This window comes from Camelus dromedarius, chromosome 31 (genome assembly GCF_036321535.1).
Source record: "Camelus dromedarius isolate mCamDro1 chromosome 31, mCamDro1.pat, whole genome shotgun sequence".
Lineage (NCBI taxonomy): Eukaryota > Metazoa > Chordata > Mammalia > Artiodactyla > Camelidae > Camelus > Camelus dromedarius.
In genome coordinates this window covers 11,872,041-11,889,702 of record NC_087466.1, presented here as the reverse complement: position 1 = coordinate 11,889,702, position 17,662 = coordinate 11,872,041, and the positions used below count along the sequence as shown (strand labels likewise).

Sequence of the window (17,662 nt, the reverse complement as noted above, 5' to 3'; positions counted from 1 at the left end):
TTGGGGAGGGTGTCCAATAAAGATGCTGGTGCACTGGTGGACAATTATGCCTGTATAAAGTGTGGGGGGGGGTATGTGTGTAAGTCATGAGTTTACTGGTAATTATTTTTCACATCATGACAACGTTTGCTTCCCTACACAACTCTGGACACCATGAGACAGACAATGAACTCCCAGTTAAGAGGATCTCCTCAACTTTGTTTTCTAACCCTTGAATACACAGGATATCATGCAGTGTATGCTGCATTTAATCCTCTTGGCTTGAGCTAGACTAACTTTCTGTCCACAAAAACATTCTTAACTAAATCCTCCAGACACTTGAGCTCTGACACTAATTTTTTTTTATTGTTTCATATGAATTATTTAGTTCAGACTTGCTGAAATTGTGTAAATGTCCAAAAATTGAGTTGGGTAATATTCTCAGTAATAATTCCTAACAGTTGGATAGCACTGAGCATCAAACGAAGGGTGTTTATAGGCTTGGGGTCTTCATTACATTAGAATTTATTATCCGCTCTAATGCAGTAATGAGGTTATATCTGGAAGCAAAAAGCCATTTATAATATAAAGAAGAATTCATAAGTGGATGGCCACTTATAAAATTAATTCCCATTCAAACCTCGTTTCCCACAAAATTGACACAGTTGATGACCTAGAGGAGATAATTTCAAATCCTTGTCCTCAGTTGCCTCATGTGTCCATTGCAGACAAAACTGGCCCAAACTGAAGATTTGTACGTTACCTAAGATGAAACATGGTAAAGCTTTTCAAAATTAAAGTCAAAAGAAAGGTGTCTGAAAGCAGACCACAGCTGTCTTTGAACGTCAGTTTTTCTTTTCTACCGTGTTGACAGAACAGTCGGACTCGAGGTGGGCTGCCCATTTCCAGCCTCCCTTGCAGCTAGGTGGGAGTATCTAACAATGGGAGTATCTAACAATGGGATGGAGACAAATGTGTGCGATTTCCCAGCCATGCCGTTCCAGCCTTCACTGTCTTCTTTCCACCAGCTGAACTACAGGCTTGGTGGTGAAATACCTTGAAAAGTGTCGACAGTGAAAACACCCTAAAGGATGGTGATGAGAAAGAGACAGAAGGAAACCGAGGCCATGAAAACTCCAAGGTTCAGAGTTGCCACACCAGCCAGCACAGTCCCTTACATGCAAAAGAAATATCTACCTCATTTAAGCTACCGTTATTTGGAATTGCTCCTTAAGCAGCTGAACTACATCCTACCTGAGATAGTGTCTTTTCCTTTTACCTGCCACACGATTGAATACACTTGCATTATGCAACTCCACGTGCAAGACAAACAGAGTAGAGACAGTGTCAAGATGTGGCTCAGTATGTGGGTTCTGAAGTCAGGCTAACTTTCTCCAAGTCCAGCTCCACCACTTCCTGACAATGTGATTGATAAGCAAAAGTGATTTAACCTTTCTAAGCCTTGCATTGCTAATCTATAAACTGGGTATAATGAGAGTAGCTACCTCATAGGGTTGACGCAATGCGTTTTAATGGGATAAGGTGGAATGAGTTATTGCACAGAAAGCACTCAGGACCAGGACCTCTCAAGCATTCAAAACATGTTAGTTCTTATTATTACAGGGAAAGGCGTTTTCAGAGCTGGAGGAAGCCCCAGTGCTAAGTTCAGTTTGGGGATCTAAAGCGAAGGGGATGCCACTGTGAACTCATTCATCAAGTTTTTACTCATCCATTAAGTGGATTTCTTTCTGAAACATGAACTTACTTTATCTTTGGCAAATTCCCAAATTTTCAGATTAAAAGAAAAAAAATTGGAAGGCCATGATCTCTTACTCACTTTGATTTGGGAGATGGGTGTCAAGAACATAGGTGGTGCCAGGCAACAGTCAGCATCCACAACTTTCCAGGAAAGCAAGGACCACGCAGGCCCCGTTTCCACTTGTGCCAGCCCTGAACCGCCTCCAAATCAGAGGGAACTACGTTTCCCAAGCTCCTTTGCCTTCTAGCTTCCTGCTAGGCTCAGCCAATGGGAGGCACTGATGGAAGACTAGGGGGAGGGGAGAGGAAGAAGCCCAGGGTATTTCTCACTCCACCCACCCATCCTGCTTTGGCAGCAGCAAACTGACCTTGGCCCCACTTGGAGGTCTTGGCTCCTGGGTTCTAGTGACCCAAGCTTCTCTTCTTGTCCCTTTTCCCTAGAGGTAGTAGTGACTTCCTACGGTTAGTAATCGCTGAGTTGCCTCACCTTCCCATTTGCCTCTTCAGCTCTTCCATCACCTAGGGATTCAATTCCCTGCACTAAATTCTCTCTGTTTGAAGAACTTTTCATGATGTCTGTGTTCAGTCCAGACTCTGACAGATACAACACACTAACTCCAGTGCTGAATACATAGCCTTGTATGTGCAGGGGATTCGATGCACATTTGTCAAATGAATAAATACTGGGAACAGAAAGAGGCTAATATAATCACTCTGAATTTGGTCCTCTGACCACTCTGAGGAGCTGCGAGGCTAAAAGCACCTCTTATGGGGAACTCACCTCTGCTCGCAAAGGCTCTCGGCTGGCTAAACCACTGAATATATCAAACCATTCATCTTTCAAAACCCTAATGATACTCTCCTCCCTCAAAGTTAGTAAATCCTGAACTTCCAAAGGCAGTGAAGAATTTCTTCTGGAGACCTTCTCATTATAGGATGATCCAGCTGAGAGCAGGACAGATGATGGGAGCAGAGGAGAGGATGTAGGGGGGAAAAAAAAAAGCACAACTTCTCTGAGAAGCTATTTATCTCCAGACAGCTACGACATGACTGGGGATCAGCACAATATTTCAGTATTTGTAAATATCTGTTTGGCCCCAAGAGTTCTCTCCCATGGAAACAGCTAATAAACCAAGCCGCCTGAGTTTATTCCTTCTGCCAAGGCACATTCCAGAGTCTGATTACACTGCTGTTTTATTATGAAAAAGAAGAGAGAGGGAGAGAGAAAGAGAGTGCGAGGGATCACGGAGGTGACGGGAAACTCAGAGTTGAAAGCAGGAACGCTAGTCTTTCAGGTTAATGAGGCTTTTCTCTTTAGAGAGTCAGAACAACGAACGAAGACTGGAATCAGCCCCAGCCCTTGACTTGGAGTTCCAGATTGTCTCAGCACATCTGGCCAAGCAAGTGGTCATTTTACCAAGTCGCCAAACAAGACCCGGAAGAGGTAAGGAGAAGGCGCTCTCTCCAAGAAAGAGTCCCCAGACGATTTCAGTGCCGCTACTGTCTGCGGACCACACTTCAAGTGACAAGGTGGTTTTTTCATCTCTCGTCTATGTTTGACAGTCAGGAAGCCCAGGACCCAAGCACTGTGGTGGTTTCCATACGGTCATAGTTAATGCACATCCCAATAGGACAGGGGTCCAACCCAAGTTCCACCAAAATACGCCACCTTTCCAAGACAACACATTTCCTCCAAGTGCTCAAATGGGTTCCCTGGAGTCTTCCGGGAGGATTATTTGACTTGTCTTATTAATGATTTGCTTTTTTTTTTTTTCTTTAATTTCTCCCAAGCCAACAAGCCCACATCACTTTTTACTTGCAATATCACTATAACTAGAATCACAGACTTTTAGACTTGGAGGTGACTTTGACGTTCAACCCCGTCTATAACAACAACAACGGTATTTGCTATTTATCGAGCACCGCCTGCATGCCGTATGCATTGCCCTACGTCTTTTGCCTAGTTTTTCTCATGAAGCAGCCCTGACTGAAGTGTTGCCCACAATGCTGATCCCACAGCGTACTCCACAAACTGAAGATCCTATGGTCCAAAGGAAGTTGCGTAACTGTGACCTACTGGATTCTTCTCAGGGGCGATAAAAATCACAAGATGCCTGTGCACATTTGACAGGCTCCGGGAAGTTCTACAGTTCAGAAAACCACTGAAGTGCTTTATACAAAGTTATTTCCCCAACATCTCCATCTATGGAATTCTTATTTCCTGAAACCCAATGAGCACCGGGCCACCACTCTAAACCAGCAAGAAAGCTCCGTCTTGTATTATACATTCCACAGCAAGTTTAACCAGGATGGAGAAGGCATCTAGTATCTTAGAAAGAGCTTTCAACAATCCGTTACTATTGAGGAGCTGCCTAAAGCTTTCTTAACTGGGAAAAAAATGACGGTTGAGAATCCCCCACTCTGTTAAGAGATTTAAGATGCTCTAAATGAAGTTTCCAAGTGGATGTATGGAATCTCTTCAAACACATCACTCACTCCTCACCCCCCGTCCAAATCAGCCTCAGATGCATTATAATTGATATTTAAACAACTACAAAGGTGAAGGCTGACCCCGAGCGTCCTTCCCGCGCTTCCCCACAGTCCATTCGAGATATTATCTGTGAGGAGTAAACAGGCCCGTCCCGAAGCCTCGGCCACCCTGGTGTGATATCACACAGCTGCTCACAGGCTGTGGCTGCAGCTCCCATATTTCTCCCCTCTCCTTACTTAGAACAAGTCCAGCTTCCTGGTGGGGGGCTTCTCTTTGAAGTTCAAGGGAGCGCTGTGGATGGCGTGTGTGGGAAGGAGAGCCCACTCCTCTCTCATGGAGAGCATCTCTTCCATGAGGACCCAATCTTCCAGGAACAAGAGGTACCACTCAGCACCTGAAATAATGAAGGCAGACACAACAGTAACCCACATGGTATTTCCAAAGCACTTACTAGGATCAAGCCTGGTACCAGATACCGTCTGGTTCCGGGGCTTACTGGAAGGTAAGAATTGTAATGGTTCCGTTTTTACAGATGGGCAAACTGAGGCTCGGGGAGACTTTGTGACATGTCTGAGGTCCCAGTGCAGGGGAACGGTGGAGTTAAGTTTTCATTTGGTTCAGGACTGATATCTGAGTTCCAAAACTGGGGCGAGAGCAGGTTCCTTTGCCAACCGAGGGGCAAGGAATGGGTTCTCCAGGGGTCCCCCTTACCCTGGAGAACATGGACTTGGTAGCTGTGAGCAGAAGGAAAGCGAGCTCTCACCTGTCCAAGCAGGGGAGGCAGGCGCCGACGAGGGGTGGGGCAGGGGGAGAGGGAGGGAGGGGCTGGGTCCTGGCGGCTGCATGTCCTCGTGGAGCACGAGTTCACTTCACCAGCTCAGGAGAGGGAACCCTGGGGACTGCAGGTGTAGCAGTGAAGACACACAACACAAAGTCAGGACTGACCAAATAAGGTGGAACCTCCAAAAATAACGCAGAGGGAGCCAGACACTTTTGTGATGCATTGTGCACGAACCAACACATCTTTCTTGAGTGCTCCATGCTACCTGAAGTGACCCAAGAGAGAACAAGGTGGAAGTTGCAGTATACGGCAAACCCTGGTTATTTTCACAGCACCCTACTGCACACAGAGGCCAGCTCCACCCAAGAGCACGAACACCAAAAAGCAAGGACCATCGGGGGGCTGTCCTGGAAGCTGCCTACAGCACACACCTACTAGTGCCACAAACCATGGTAGGTGACTGAACAATACAGAGCTCCCAGTCTAGTGGGGGGTGACAGCCATCACTTACATAATCACACAAAGAAATATGTGATTATGCAGGGGACTTGGTGCTAAGAGATAAATTACACGATTCTCATAGAGAAGAAGCCCAGCCCTGCTGGGAAGGTGTGGCCAGGGTTTCAGTTTCTGTCACTTATTTTTCTATATGCCTTTGGGCAAGAATTCAGCCTCTTTCAGTGTCATTAGCCTCAGCTGAAAAACGGGGACAACGGGGGACAATGTCAGTGGCTGCAAAACTATCGGACACACCCCACGTTACAAGATGGCTATTTCTAGAATGCATGGTAACACAATTAAAAAGCTTTCAGTGTTTCCAGAGAGTATTTTGGTGCAGGCAGGGCTGCTCTCAAGGCTTCCTTTGCTAATTTTGTCATCAGCTTTGTCAGAGCTTTTATGTATTCATTCAACAAACATTTATTGAGCATCTATTACATGCTCTGGCCCCTAATTCCCTCAGTCAGGCACTGGTAATACATTGGTGGAGTTTACGATCTTTGTAGGGCCAGCATATGGGGGAAAGTAAGATTCAGCCAACTTGGCCTAAGTTTTCACTGAGGGTGTCCTGACATCGCAGTAGATCCCAGGTATTGCTCAGCATAGTAGCCAAAACCGGTCAGAAATTCCAGTAACAGAAAAACTGAATAAATCAGCTATTAACACGGAAGCCGGCGGACAAGGGAGCGCGTGGGCAGGGGCATCTCCGGGCAGTGGGTTGGTCCCCTGATCTTCTGCCAACCTGTAGCATCACTGCATCCCCACTTAGTGTCGGCCCTGGCTGCAGTTAATCCCGGTCCCTGCTCTTGTTTCCTCAATTTCTTCCCCACTGAAGCCACCGTGGCCTCCAGAACGGAGTGAGAATAAATTTCAGCTGTTTTATGCCACCCACAATACGGTTCTTTATCACAGCAGCCCCAGGAAACAGACACAATCCACAAAGTTTGGAAAACAACTTCAGATTGATTTCTCACCCAGTGTTTCCATTTTACTGATGGGAAAACAGAGGAGACCCAGAGTGGGGAAGATACGTGCCCAAGGGCACCAAGGAAATGTGTGCCAAAGCCGGGCCTGATCTCCCAGCCCAGGGCTTGGAAGATAACAGTTTTCGTTTTTGCTCCTTGTCATCACCCGGCCCCGGCTGGCCTCAATGCTGTTATCATTTATTATTTCTGCAGGAAAGAAAAGGCTCGGAAACCTGTACGTTTTTCCAGCTCCGCCAGGCGGCCTGTTTTTGCTGGCTTTGCATGAAAACAGCCAGGCCGCTGGCTCGGCAGGGTAACGGGCTGACTCAGGAGGTGATGTGAGTCGTAAGTACAACGACAAACGACTCCGGGAAGGGCGCTGGGCACGGCCTAGCATGTGGGCCAGGACACCGCAGCGTGTCCAGAGCGTCTGTGAGTGCTGTGCGGCCTCCCAAGGCAGCTCGCTGCCAGGGTGCTGCTGAGCCCCGTGCAACCTCCACGGCCTCTGCACCACTCCGTGAAGGGGAGGCAGAGGGGAAGGAGGGGAGGAGGGAGCGTTTCTGCTCCAAGACCTCCGTTTTAGGACACGTAATTACTGCCTTTCCAGCCAGGTCTGATTCAAAGGTGCAGAGGTCTCGACCTGCCCCCGAAAACATGAGGGATGACCTGGGTGACAATGGGGGATGGAAGGAAGGGCTGAGTCCCGCAGCCTTTAGGACTGGAACCAGATTGGAGGGGACCAGGGCTATGAGTCAGCCCCTTGGAGGGGGCCCAGGGGGTGGGCCCCCAGGCCAAGCACTGACAATGGCCTCCCCTCACCTCCAGCCATGACGCAGACCTTAAGGAAAAGAGACAGAATGTGCCTTCTGCCCACCCTTGTAGCCTGAGCATCTGGTTCGAGGCACTGGGACACTGCCCTTACTCGGGGCAACCCAGGGGACCCCTGGGCAGGCCAACGGAGCGCAGCGTGCTCAGGCTGACCCCAGCTTCCAAGTCAGTGGCAGCCAAGCTGCAATCCTAGAACAGAGGCTACTTTGTTGTGGGACACATTCCATTCTCCTCTCTAAACTTCAGATACTGTGTTTGTAAATGGGAGAGAGATGCCTTCCCTGAAGGGTCACGACGCGGAGCCCAGAAGATTTCGTGGTGGACCCTGAAATCAGACCACCAGTGGACCTTGCCGCCACTTGCCAGCTGGGGAAGCTCTGGGATGACTCCAAACTCTCTGTGGCTCAGTCCTCTCATCCCTGACACGCACAGGCAGCGGATGCTGTGTGGACATGCCCGCACCCTCTCCACACCAGTCCCAGGCAGCCCAACCCAATGGCTTCCAACTGCGAGCATCTGCAGTCCTTCGCCAGAGAGGTTTCTTTGAGCCCAGGGACCCACGTGGCTTACACATGGGGTAGGCTAGGAGCGCCAGGAATTAAGACTCCGAGAAGAGCCCTCCACCCACCATGACGGCTAGAGTTGACCCAGAACTACCCCCAACGTCCTTGCTCTCTGGTGAGACAACACAGTGCATCCTGTGCGCTCCTCCTAAAGACCCCATGGAGACGTCGGCCCAGGTGCCCACTGTAGGGACACTGATACTGTCAGGCAAGCCTTGTGGCTTCACCGGCTTCTTCCCTTTGCAGTCTTACTTTCTTACGAAGCATCCTGAGATCTCCCAAATCGACCACTGACACTCAAATCGTGTCCCAGGGTCTTTCTCCAGCAGGATCCTGATCTTAGCACTGCCTCATACTGCCGTTGTGAGGATTAAATACATGAACAGACTCAAAGTTCTTAGAAGTCATGATAACGCTGGTCTGAGCCTGGAATAAGTTGGCACGTGGCACGTATCAAGCATCCTAGCATAGTTAGCAAACACTAAACCATGGCTGTGTCATTGTACAGATGTGGAAACTGAGGCTCAGAGGTCATAAGTAACCTTCTCAGGGTTGCATTCAGTAATGGGTGGAGCTGACATGGAAACCCTGACTGGTCCAGCTCCTCATAACATCTTTATCGGGAGTAAAGAGAGGCAAGACAGTGGCCATTAGGACAAAGGGTCATGTCCACCCCAAGCCTCTCTTCTCCTTGGTCTACTGAGAACCCGGAAGCTTGAACAAAGACAGCTTTGGCGTCTCAAGCCCGGCAGATAAGGGGCACATAGAAACAAAGCTGTGTCTCTAAGTCCTGGCCATTGACCCTTCCCCCAGCCATCCATCATCCTGAACGGGAATTTTATGCGCCCTATACGCCAATCACCTCTTCAATTACCTCTCGGGAGGAGGGAGAGGCCCAGTGGCATCTGATGTCACATTTGATTTAGGGTAAGTCACACTTAAGAGGGCATGTGAGGTTAAAGAACAGGGAATTCTGGGCCTGTTTATAAATCAACAGGCTTGAGGTTTTCATTATTCACCTTCTAGAGCATGGAGCAGCGTGACTCACTGGATCATAAAAGAGATCAAATAGCTCTGTTGCTAATAATTCTTCCCCTGACCCATTCTCTGGCACATTTGGTTTGTAAACAGAGTTTTAATGGCATCCCTTGGACATAATAACATCATTTCTTTACAGCACCTTGGCCGCCTCGCCACTCTTGGCTGTAATTGGGTTTAGGTTTAAACCTCCCTCATTTGTGGGAGCTAATGTTGTTTGGTGTTTTAAGGACTACTTAAGGCCAGGGGGATTGCCCTCTGAGAGGGTGGAAGCAGCCCGTTTCAGAGCACAGCACTCTGGCGAGTCTGGCCTGGAAGTCATAGCCTTCCCCCCAAAACCATCCTCAGGACCTCAAACTCTGAGATTCGTCTTTCCTCCCCTGACTCCACATCTCCAGGGAAACGCCTTCCTGCGAGGGTCCTCGGCCACCTCCAAGTTGGTCTCTAAAAGCGTCAGGAGTGTCAAACGAGCGCTTGGCGCCAGATATGGTTTTATGGGTAAAGACAGGATTGTTCATTAACTAACCATCACGCAGAGATGCTCTGGGCTCTGAGGCAATCAAAGGGCAGCTTGGTGATCACGGAGCAGAGCAAGGAAGAGAACGAGAAAAAAAGAGTTGCCGGATCATTAAAGGGATGGAAAACACATTCTTTTAGGACGGGTTCTCCCCAACTTCAGTCATTTCTGCAACCCTCCACAATTTAAGCCAGATCTGAGCACTCATTGTATTATTATTTGCTTGGTGTTTTCAGTTTTTTGTTTAAATTTCACCTTATACACTTAAACGCTTGCCATAAATAAAAGGTAACCAGAAACAAGAAACACGGGTCCACAATCCCTAATCCCAAAGCCCAGGGCCAGATGTGTTTCAGAAGTCAGAAACTGCCAGACTTTGGAAACAGAACGTGGCGTCTGCAGCCCCAGGACGGCACCTAGGATTAAAAACGCTCATACCTCTGTGTTATCACCTGTCAGCATACACCTTAAATCGGATTTTTAAAAGGCTCTCGTGAATCCCATACCTGTCTGGGTTAGGCATGGCTATTGCATGCCTTCAATTTTCAACAATCTATTTTCAGAGAATTTTGGATTTGGGGATTTCACACACAGGCTTATGAACCTGTACAGCGGGGCAGGATCAGCGGCGCATGTACTCCAGCCGGAGACGGCGGCGAGTGGGAAGTGCAAAGGAAGAAGCCGGGAAGAGCATGTCTCAACATCCCAGTGGAGCCTCTCTCCTAGATGCAACGGGGAAGCTTTAGAAGAGAAACAAAAAGACGAGAACTCACTCAGGATGGATTTCAATGCTGCTTGAGGCCAGGCAGGGACCCCCTCCATCATGACCAGAAACCTCAAGTTGTGCTTACTGCACAGAACAGGGCAGCGGCCATCCATAAGGGCTGTTCCATAGCACTAGCTGAACAGCATGGTAACAGCGAATGGTTTAGGCTTTTTGAACCATTCTGTCTCTACTGCAATTCTCAGTGCTGCCCTTGTAATGCAAAGGCAGCCACAGACCACGTGTCAACAAATGAGCCTGGCTGGGTGCCAATAAAACTTTATTGATACAAACAAGCCATGGGCCATAGCGTGTGGATCCTTAATCTAACCCAATCTATAACTTTACATGAGGAAAGCCACCTGAGAAAGAAGTCATTTATTTGCTCAAGGAAGAATCAGCAGCAGAGCCAGGACCAGGAACCAGGTCTCCTTTCTACGTTAAGAGGCTGGTACTCTGACGAAATCAAAAAGGAGAGAAAATCTTAGCTGCTGTCTTCAACCCTGGGAATAATTTTAAGGCAAAGACTCTAAGAAGTCACTTTCCACAGCCAAACAAGACGCAGGAGGTTTAAAGGTCAGCCGAGATGGGGAGCAGGGATGGACGTTTAGAACATACTCAGGGCCAAAGATAAAACACTTGAAAGGGCAGCTGAGTAAATCTGAAGTCTCTCTCTGCACATCTTGAGCAGGAAAATCCCCAACTGATCTAGCTGGGGATTTTCCTGCCCCAAATAAAGGTGGTTTCAGGCTTCCTCGTGGCTATAATCTGATCCATTTAGGGAAGGGTGAGAACAAGGGCGGACTTAGTCTGAAAGACCCTGATAAGGAGGATATCTTTTCTCCATTTCATTGAATTCAATAAATACTGACTTGTCTCCAACTATGTCCTAGCCCCTGTGCTGGCCCTGGTGACGATGTAAAAACGTATGAAATATGGCGTCCACCCATACGACACTTACAGTCAAGGAACAGGAGAGCCACTTTTCGTTCTCAGGGAATAAGGTGACAGAGTGGTAACAGTGATCAAGAAAAACTAGTTATTACACTTTCCCAAGAGGGAAGACACCCTTTGAGGTGCCATGTTCATGGCAAAGAGAAGAGAGACGAACGGGGTGGGGGGCAAGTCCTGGGTCACTCCCCAATCAGAACTACACAGGCAAGCAGCTCTTGGTAGCGTCAGTGGCTTCCCCAAAGCATCGTCCTGTCAATGCTGAAGGATGCATGATTGGAGCCTCATCTCCCAATGTCCTTCCAGCCCCCACCAAGAGCTGGTGGCGACAGACAGAGGAATCCGTCATGTCAGTCCAGAGAAGAAGCTTCCGTGAGAAAGATGAGTGAGGGGTAAAAGGAGGGAGATAAGGAGACAGGCAGGACCCCAAGCAGAGAAAGAGTCCCAAGGAGGAGAGAAATAATAGACAAAGAAGAAGGGGTGGGAGAGTAGGAAGAGAGAAGAACCTGAGATAAATAGAGGCAGCTCCATGGGAGGCACCAAAGGCATTTGTTCCTGTAGAGAAGGCACCAATGGGCTGTAAGTGGGAGACTGGTGTCATTCCATTTATACCAGAGGAAGATCTCTGTCTTCTCAGAAAAGGTGGCAGGTGATGCAGCGAGAGCATCAAAGAGGCTGCTGCCATTGTCTGAAGAGAAAGACAGTGGGTTAGCCTGGGGCAGGGCAGGCAGAGATAGAAAGAAAGGGGGCAGAACCGAGAAAGCACGAGTAAGTCAGTCCTTGGACAGTGATGCGCTGCGGGACTTAAAAACGACATCCAGCTTGCAACCCCTGTTCCCGGACCCAGGAACCTGGCGTTTATCGGGATGGGAAGCACAAGAAACAAAGCAAGACTCTAGGAGGAAAAGAAGCCCCACAAGCCACGTTGGATGGGGAAGACAGCAAGAGGAGAAGTGGAAATAAAACAAAGTGCTGGGCACTGGAAGACATACCATCTCATCACCGCCCAACAGTCCTGTGTGGTCAGCACTCTATTCCAATTTTATGGATGAAAAAAAAAAAGCAAATGTCACGGAAGGTAAGCGGCTTGTCCAAAGGCTCACAGCTGTGGATCTAAACCATCTTCCCAACTCCCAAGGCTGGGACCTTATCCCTCTATCAGAAATGCACAAACTGAGAGATACACATTTCCCATGCCTTCAACCCGAGGTGCCACAGACGGGAGGGAGGGAGGAAGGCGTGGGTATAAATGAATCCCAGGTTTCTGTGGACACCAGATGCTAAACACCTGGTCTCTGGCTCTAAATCCAGGTCTTGGCACCAGGTGGGACCCTCTAAACTAGGATCTGCAGGGATTCTGCCTTTCATCATTCCAGGAAGAGGAAAAAGAGAGGCTGTTTCCAGGCTGCCATGCACGGCAGGGCCTGGTTGGCATCTGGGAAAATCAATCTTTCAGGAAGGAAATGAGGCAGGGCAAGCCGGGTTCCCTAGATTATAGCCCTCTCACCTGGGAGCCTTCTGCCAAATGACCCCAGGGAAGAGTCAGTCCCATGAAAGGCAGGCTCCCTCTCCCTGAGTAAAACTCGCTTCTGGGGCACCACGAGTCCCCGGGAGGCTGAGAGAAGCCATTCTCGAGGGAGGCAGAAGCAGCGAGAGGAAACCTGAGGTAGCAGGGCTAATGACAGCTCAGCTCCGCAGCACCTTTCATCTGCACATCGCAAAGCCGCTTACCGCCACCCAATTAATTTCCTCAACACCCACTACACCGCCAGCCCCCAGAGAAGGTGTCATTATCACTCTTTTATGAGCAAGGCAACTAAGAGGTTAGCTGGCTGGCTCAAAGCCACAGAACAGCTGTAAGGCAGAAGCCACATTTGGGGTGATTGCCTTCCTCTGATCACAAGGAACTGGAAAGAAGAGATTCATTTGTTGGAAGGGCCCTGATTACCACTTTTCGTCATTCATTTACTCATCATCCATTCATCCATCCATCCATCCATCACTCCTGCCTTCCATGCGTTTATTCGTTCATTCATCCTCCCATTTATTCATCCAATCATCCACCTGTCTCCATTCATTCAATCATTCACTCAGCAAGCACTGACTGACATCCTGCCATGTGCCAGGCACTGTGCAAAATACTGAGGGTTAAAACCATAACCAAGACAAAGCTACCATCTAGTGATTTTCCAAATAATACATTTTTTCCCATTTCTATAGGACTTTGCAGTTTACAAATATGTCCTCCTTTGCAGATTCTGTGAAATAGAGGTTTTTATTTCCATTTCCCAGATGAAGAAACTATGACTTGGCCAGGCCAGGCCACTTCGCAGAGCTAAGGTCTGGACCAGCGTTCCTGAAGCCCTCCCACACTCTGAAACATCCCTATTAAGCAGGTCTTCCTAGCTCCTGGGGAAATCTCCACGGGACCAACTTCGATGAGGTGAAGGGGCTCTGCTTATGCAGAAAAAGGGCATCTGACCAAACCCTCTGAGTTGGCTAATGAAATAGACTGATGAAGGTACTGGAGTGGACTTTCATGGGAGCATGGAAATAAAACTTGAGTTATACCATCAAAATGACCAGGGTGTTCAGGTGCACGAGGCGAACCAGCAGGTAAGGCTGGAGGGCAGATGGCATCGTCAGCTGGCTCAGCAATTAGTTTTGCTTCTCATTTTGTTCCTGCTCTCATGGGGTCAGTGATGATGGTCCATTCGTCGACAGCTCTCCCCCACCTTTCACAGGTGGTCCCATCTCCCTCTGCTGCAGTCTTAGCACCAAGACAGTAAATGAGACAAGAGCTTCCTGGTCACTCCAGCCTGTGTGCCACTGAAAAACAGGGCGGGCGTCCCTTGATGGTGTCCTAAGTGTCTAGCAAACCACACACCCGAAGGCGGTCACGTCAAACTTCTCTCCTAGACTGTGAGCTCCTTGGCGAGGGAGCCATGTGTCTTGTTCAGCCCACTTAGGGTCTAACACAGCGCCTGTCACTCAGGAGGCACTCCACCAACAGCTGCTGAACGAATTAATCAGTGAAAGCAACATCAGAGCATGCAAAGCCCACGTTCTCTCGCAAGAGCGGAATGTATCTACGTGTCCACGTCTTCTCTGATTTAAGAAGTGTCTAGGAGAACTAGCATGCTTACGCTAACCAATCAACCCATCCCCTTCCCTTCAAAGGTATGAACCAGGAATGAGCTTGGTGCATAAAATATAAAAGCAAGAGGATGCAGCCTGGGTAACGATCCATGACTCTTGCCAACTCCCTTCACTATGGAGAGAAATATTGCACATGGATGCCCCAGGCATTTGGTTTTCCATTCTTCTGGACATGCTGGGAGACCCCATTCATTCATTCACTCATGCATCCAACACTGACACTTTCTTGCTCTGACACCACTTCTAAGTTCAATGTGGACACTGTATCTTTTTTCAAGTTTTTTTGGTTTTGTTTTGTTTTTTAAACCAAGGCTCATTTCCTGCTTTCACTGAGATACTCAGTGAGCCCAGAGATACGTGCTAGTGAGAAATCTCCTGAGCAAGTCCCAGGGAAGCTTAAAGCATATACTGAAGGAGTAATTACATTACATTCTTTTCTATAGGTATGAAATGTTTCCTGACATAAAAATATATTTTAAAAATGCTCAGCTCATGACGGACACTAAGTCACACGACAAAAGCTCACACCAACAGTAATAAATACATAGCCTTGTTAGGTTGTGATGAAAACGGCGATTCACGTCTTGTGTCCAAACCTGCAACCCTAGTCTAATCGTAAGAAAGGTATCAAACAGACCCAAATTTAAGGTCATTCTACAAAATGTCCGAGCAGTACTTCTCAGAACCGTCAAGGTCATCAGAAACAAGGAAAGTCCGGAAAACTTGTCACAGCCAAGAGGAGCCTAAGGACGTATGATGACTAAATGCAGTTCGGTGTCCCAGATGGCATGGTGGGACAGAAAGTGGACATTGAGGGGAAAAAACTTAGTGAATGTGAATAAAGGATGGACCTTAGTCATGATAATGTATCAATACCTGTTCATTAGCCACAACAAAGGTATCACACTCACAGAGGACGTTAATAACAGGGGAAACTGGCCGTGGGATATATGGGAACCCTCTGCACCATCTTCACCATTTTTTTGTTAACCTGAAGTGATCCTAAAATGACACATTTATTTAAAGACAATCATCTGTGTGATGGGACTCTGTAATAAAGAGAAGCTGGGGGCGGGGGGATGAGTTTGTTAGTTACAATCCCATACACGCTGTGCCTTTCTGAGACCGGGTGAGCACGACTGTCTAAAATCCATCATCCCCCATCCACCCCACCTACAGGTGGCTACTGAATGTTCCGGTTTCACACTTACTTGGTTTCCAGGATCTTGGGATACCCAACCTACTGCCTGTCACTGCCTCTCCAACGGAGGCACAAGCTGTGCTGGGGTGAAGCTGTCTTAGGGATCTCAGCTCATCCTGCTCTTCCCTTCCTCTTACTCCTCATGCCCCCACCAAGCACCGTGCATCGGCGGAATCCCAGCTCTCAACGTGGAAGGACAGACCACCACCAAGGAACAAGGTGACATTCCCTGTGCAATGACATTGTGACCCGTTCCCTCTGCTGTCACTAGTCGGGCCCAATATGGGGGGGGGGGTGCCTGCCCTGGTAAGAATTTCCTGAGTCAGTGGTCACTGTGGAGGCTGCCAAGTGGGAACCATGAGGGATCCTAAATTAGGCCTGGCAAATGCCTCGGCGTTAATAGCCCTTGGCACTGCCCTCGCACCTTTCATCCAGGGAATCTCAAAGAACTTGTCCAAACGGTAATTAATCTGGCCCACAACACCCAGCTATTATGAAGCCCATTTTACAGATGAAGGGAAAAAAAAACCACCAAGTGATGCCAGTTGAGCAATGAGTTGGTGGCACCATCCCCAACCGAATGGCAGGCTAGGGAAGGAAGAAGGAACTGCAATCCTCACGTGTGCGCGGATATCAACAGTCCGGCTTCTAGTTTCTGGACAATCTGGAGAGTCTCGTTTGGGACACAGGGGACATAGAGGTTTTGGATTCAGACAGATCTGGGTTTGGTGACTGTGACTTGACTGTCCACGTGTTGTGTGACTATGAGGAAGATGCATAACCTCTGTGTACTGCCATCTTCCCAAACGTGAGATAGAGAGCAGAAATTACCTTGCAGGGAACTGGGGGCAGATTCAGAGAACAGCATAGGTTTGGCCAATGGGGGACAAGAGGGAAAGGAGATTCCTGCTGAACTTTGATATCTAGGAGCCACACTTGAGCCTAATGGGGACAGCTGAGGGGCAGAAAGACACAATGCTCCTGGCACAAGGTCTGCAGTGTGGGGCACAAGTGGTAAACCTGAGGGACAGAGTTTGGGGAATGGTTAAGGGAGGTCAGGTAAGGTTTGATCAAGCCTTCAGCCATCAGTAAAGAGGTGGACTCTGGGAACAATGGCGCCAGGAGGAGATTCTAAAGGGCAGCTGTTGGGAGGAGACAGTTCCCGGGGAAGAGGGGCTTTTTATTTTGTACCAGTTCACACAAACACACACACCCCTCAAGCAAGGACCCAAGCAGTCAAAAATAAGAGCAAGTTGGAAGCTTTTCCGCAGAATAGACAAATGCTCGTGCCCTGCAGCTGGTTCCAGATGTTTTCCATCCCAAGAAATCAAAGAGGTGCATGGTGGGCTGAGGCGCCCTCCTCTTGACCACTTTCAACAGTGAACTTTCCACTCCGGCACAGGACCTGAAAAGCAGGCTCCAGCTCTCTCCCACCTGGCTGCGCAGCTCACTGGCCTTCCTCTGGGCGGTCATGACAGCCGCCTCCTCTCTCCCTCACCCCCTGTTTCTGGAGAACCATGCAGATCAGCAGATCCCAGACTCCAGGGAGGAGGGAGGCAGAAATGGGGGAGAGGAAAACACTGTGCCAGTTTCAAAAGAGACCAGGAGGGTAGTTCTCTTGATTACCAGCACCTTTCAAATAATAGATCACAATAAATGATCCTTGAATCACACTGAGTCCTGAACGATCCCTCATTCTTCGACCTTCCCAGGACCGGTGCAAAGACTCTCCCCAGCCAGATCTGGCCTGGATGTTCTGCAGAGCCAGAGGAGTCCTGAAGGGACTGAAAGCAGAAAAGCAAAGCCAAGGCTGAAGGCACCAGGTCAGGAGGAGAAGGCAAATGATGGGGCCAGCTGAGACTGTGAATGAGGGAGCGGGGTGCATGAGAAATAGGAAAGAAGAGAGAGGGGAAAGTTCCCTGATCCATCATATGGGGTAGTTATGAGAACGAAGCAAGACCGTGCCTGCAGCACCCTAAGCACCAGGCCTGCCGGCTACCAGTGGACGCCACGTAAATGCTACTGACTGCTGGAATCGGAGTGGCGGCTTTGTGTCCGGTGGCCACCCCGGCCCGATTGAATCCTTAAGGTACATTAAAAGGGGGCTGAGGATGAAGAGGCAGAGCACACAGGGCTTTTAGAGCAGTGAAAGGATGCTGCAATGACAGAC

General features: G+C 48.7%; 1 long non-coding RNA gene across 1 annotated transcript in view; it reads right to left on the bottom strand.

The window, feature by feature from the left end:
- LOC116150009 (uncharacterized) overlaps positions 1–17,662 on the bottom strand; it is a 485,742-nt gene that overhangs the window by 304,882 nt on the left and 163,198 nt on the right. Inside the window, exon 5 of the long non-coding RNA XR_004133645.2 lies at positions 4,465–4,622. This is a non-coding gene — a long non-coding RNA (uncharacterized LOC116150009). The remainder of the gene's footprint in view (positions 1–4,464; positions 4,623–17,662) is intronic.